We start from the raw sequence: 4,686 nt of genomic DNA on the forward strand, positions 1-4,686 counted from the left end.
CCATAAATCTCATAACTTGACTCAACCCTTTTAACAAATAGGATGGATCATTGTTCATTCACTTGAGGCATTATCAATTTCAACTCGTAAATTATTGTTATTATTATTATTTTTTTTTTTTGGGTTAGAAAAACAATTAAATGTAGACTAACAAATTCAACTAAAATTGAATTAATGAATGCGGGCATACTCCCCATTTGAGAAGATTATCTGTTAATTAAATACAATTTTGGCATCTTTACTTTTTTTTTTTTTTTTTTCTTTTTTTTGAGCAGTTGGCATCATTACGGTTCAATACCCTAAGTTCAAAGAGAAATTCCCTTATGTGGTCAGTTTTTTTTAAAAATTAAACAAAAAAAAAAAAAATTCTTAACAAATAATATCCTATGTGGTCCTTTTTTTTATTTGGTATTTTTTTTTTAAAAAAAAAATGGTACTTTTTCTTCCTAATAATGACCATTTTATGAAGAAAAATACAACTTTATTATTATTATTATTATTTTTTTAAAAAAACCAAATAATTAAAAAGAGGACCACATAGGATGTTATTGCTTAAGATTTTTAATTTTTAATTTTTTTTTAATTTTTAATTTTTTTTTAAATAAAAAATAAAAAATAAGAAAAAGGTTAGGCTAAATTTATGGCAAAAAGTTGTGCATTTATTATTTCTCAAAATAAAATGAAGTATGTCGAGTTCGATTTGGTTAGCGTGAAGGGAAGGTATAAATGTAAGCAATATGATAAACACTTGCCTTTTTTTTAGCCTTTATTTTACATACCGGCAATGAATGAAGTGGATTGTGTTTTATATTCCATGGAACACTTCAAAATAATTATAGCTATTTACAAATTTGAATAATTTTATTTTCATAACAAGCAATATTAACTTACGATACTATGCTAAGAAACATAAGACGATTTGTTTTGTACAAAAACATTCAACTGTATTTGTAGTGCCAAAAATAAAAAATACACATTCACAAGAAACCTAGTAAATTATAAGTCAATCGAAATATAGTAGAAAATGTAAACCTAGTAGAAGATAACATAGATTGACTAGTAAACTTAATCATCATACAAGTCGATGAAGTCGAAATACCGCGTTGCAAACTTTGAACCGGTTGGATCATTCAGTATGTCATCTTTTATTATGTCATCGATTTGACTGCTAGACGCATAAGATGATAAATCTATTTCATTTTCCCAATCATAAGCATCATGAGAAACTTCGCCCAGTTCCTCGAAAATGATTGGTTTGGTCGATTGTGCTTCTAGGGATTTACACCTTTCCATCATCAATGTATTCACCTTTGTTAAGGATATGAATCCATTAGAATAAATGATGATTTTGTATTCCCTAAATCAAGGGATTTAGATAATATTTGTTAATCCTGATTGAAGGGATATCTTTGTATTTGAAATATTTCAAATCATATGTAAAGCTCTATAAATAGAGCTGTGTACTCAGATCATATAATCAAGGATATAAGTAGCCTATTGAGGCTTTAGTGTGTGGATATGTAGATGTAGGCTATATGCCGAACCAACTTAATCTTTGTATCTTTCTCTATTTCCTTCATTTCAAATTATTCTACATTCTATACTCATCACATTTTGAGATCTTATATGGTATCAGAGCTAACAGGCTAATGTCAATTGTTAGATCGTTGATTGCAATTTTTTTTATTTTTTTTACTTCATAGTTTTCTCTCTGATTTAACATGTATCAGAGAAGAAAACGATCTCCATTGCTTGCCTAAAAAAAAAAAAAAAATGGAAGTTTTTTGGTTCATGGAGAAGAGATAAAAATGACATCAAAAGAAAGATATATATATATATATATACGTGAAAGGCAAGGCGGGCTAGGCAAAAAAAAAGAAAGAAAAAAAAGAAGTTCAAAGAGACAGATGTTTTGGCCCATTATGGCCTATTTCAAGCACATAGTTGGCTCATTCCGGCCATAGTAGCCCATGTCAAAATTCCAGCCAAAAGTAGCCGATGTCAAAATTCCAGCCAAAAGTAGTCGATGTCAAAATTCCAGCCAAAAGTTGCAGATGTCAAAATTTCGGCCAAAAGTTGTTGATGTCAAAATTCCAGTCAAAGTAACCGATGCCGGTTAAAAAGTTGCCGATGTTCAAATCCCGACCATAGTCGCCGAAGTTCAAGTTCAAGAGCAACTGATATTTCAAATCAGGTGCCATCAACTCCAGCCACTCGATATGTTCAAGATCAACGATTGCTAACGTACCGTTCATCTTGCAGGGTATGTTAAGGATATGAATCCGTTAGAATAAATGTTGATTTTGTATTCCCTAAATCAAGGGATTTAGATAATATTTGTTAATCCTGATTTAAGGGATATCTTTGTATTTGAAATATTTCAAATCACATGTAAAGCTCTATAAATAGAGCTGTGTACTCAGATTATATAATCAACGAAATAAGTAGCCTATTGAGGCTTTAGTGTATGGATATGTAGATGTAGGCTATATGCCGACCCACCTTAATCTTTGTATCTTTCTCTATTTCCTTCATTTCATATTATTCCGCATTCTATACTCATCAAATTTCGAGATCTTATATGGTATCAGTTGAGATCTTATAACCTTAAATATATCATCATTATCAGTGTCCCTTATGTCCAACCAATGTCCCGTGACTATTGAAGAAGTATAAGGTTGACTCAAGATCCGAATTGCATATTTTTGTAATACAGGGAGATGATTGCCATAACGTTCCCACCATATTCCTGCACAATTCAAAAGAATAACATAAATATATAAGTTTTAACAAAAAAAAAAAAAAAAAACAGAATATACTGAACTGATCACTATGATGGTATGTTTTAAGCATCAGCATGGCTTCAGCTGTGAACACGTTTGGGTCTTTCATGCGGTATATTTGTTCTTCCTTCATGAAATCTTCCTTCTCTTCCACTGCAACTAAATTTTCCAGAATATGATTTACACCATTCTCCATTTAATCATTCTCAAATTTCTCACTACACATGTAAATAGGATTTAAAAAAGCAGCAGTTGCGTATATTTGATGAATAATATCACTTTGTAACGTATCTAAAATTTTCCATATATCATCGTAACGGACGGCATTGCTCTCACAATATTGTTCAACTGTATCTTCTACTCTTTCCATCATCTCATATAAGTATCCTAATGTTGGGCCATCATGATGATAAATCAGACAATTAGCTTGAACTAGTGTATGCATAACTTGTGCTACCATTTTCCCTTGTCTCCAAAATTCTTTGGAATGAATAGCATAATCAATAAACTTTGTCTCTTGCATAAATTTTGCCACCTGTGGGTCATTAAGTGGCTTTCCCCCATTCATTAGACAACGTTCCAATAGATACCTCCAGATTTTACAATTCACTTTCAACTTCTAAAAGTGACATAAGCTTGAAAACATCGGGATCAATAAAACCATCCTTTTTGTGTACCACTCTTAACAATATTGTTAGTTCTTGTATTGGCTTAATTTAGTTCCAAAATGTAAATGCTACTGTTCACGAGCTCAAACACTGATATAGAATGCTCAGAATCCAATCTCCACTGTTCATAATGTAGATTCATGTGTTATGAACATCCCTACAAAATTTCAGCTCAATCGGACCACAAACACCCATCGATCGGAGCTGTTGATCAAGATTGGACAGCATTTTGCCCGGTCCGGACCGCCCTTCCCCGGGTCCAGACCGCATTTCCAAAAATTAAAATTTTGCTCCACAAGGCCCTGTCCGGACACCCCGTAAGTTTTAGGCTAAAAAACATGATTTTAAGTGGGTTAGGTCTAGGGTTTTGTTGGGGGTATATATACATCATTATAGAAGAGAGCGATACAAATTTTCACCCCAGAGAGTTCGTGTGAGGCTGTGCTTGAGTGATTATTTTGTTGTGAGCCAAATTGATTCCTCTTAGAGAATTTTTGTTAGTTTTGATTGTGTGCTTAATTGAAGTCTATCGGAAGGGTTCGATAAAGGAGAATCACGTTGAAGAAGATTGTGAGCGAGGAGACAAGTTGGAGGCTTGTCGATCTTACAGAGTCAAGGTCTTGCAAAGGGTTGTAAGTATTCCTAGTGTCTGTAATCTCTAGATAATCTTTTGATAGTGATTTCCTGGGTTTAGCTGCCCCGGAGAGGTTTTACTTTTAGAACGTTTTCTAAAAGGTTTCCTCTTCGTCTCCAAAATCTTTGTGTGTGATTGTTCATATTTTGGTGATTGTTTGCTTTGATAAATATCCGTTAATTCCGCATAAAATTGTGATATTTATCTGTTTAGAGTTTTTCAATTGGTATCAGAGCGGGTTCACTCCGTGAAGGATTAAATTCCTAAGTCTGATCTTTGTTTCTTGTTTAAGATGTCTCAAACCCTTAACACTGTGCCTAATTTTGATGGATCAAATTATGGCTATTGGAAGTCCCATATGAGATTTTTCTTAAAATCTATAGATGTTTGGCATGTCATTGAATCTGGATTTAAAGCTCTAGATAAGCCGATAGCTGAATGGTCTAATGTTGAAAAACAAACTTGTATGGCGAATGATAAAGCTATGAATGCTCTATGCTTGGCAATTTCACAAACTGAGTTCTCCAGAATTTCAAATTGTGATAGTGCCAAGGATGCATGGGAGATCCTAGAAACTACGTATGAAGGAACTAATCTTGTT

The sequence above is a fragment of the Corylus avellana genome, chromosome ca1, assembly GCF_901000735.1.
Source record: "Corylus avellana chromosome ca1, CavTom2PMs-1.0".
Classification (NCBI taxonomy): Eukaryota; Viridiplantae; Streptophyta; class Magnoliopsida; order Fagales; family Betulaceae; genus Corylus; species Corylus avellana.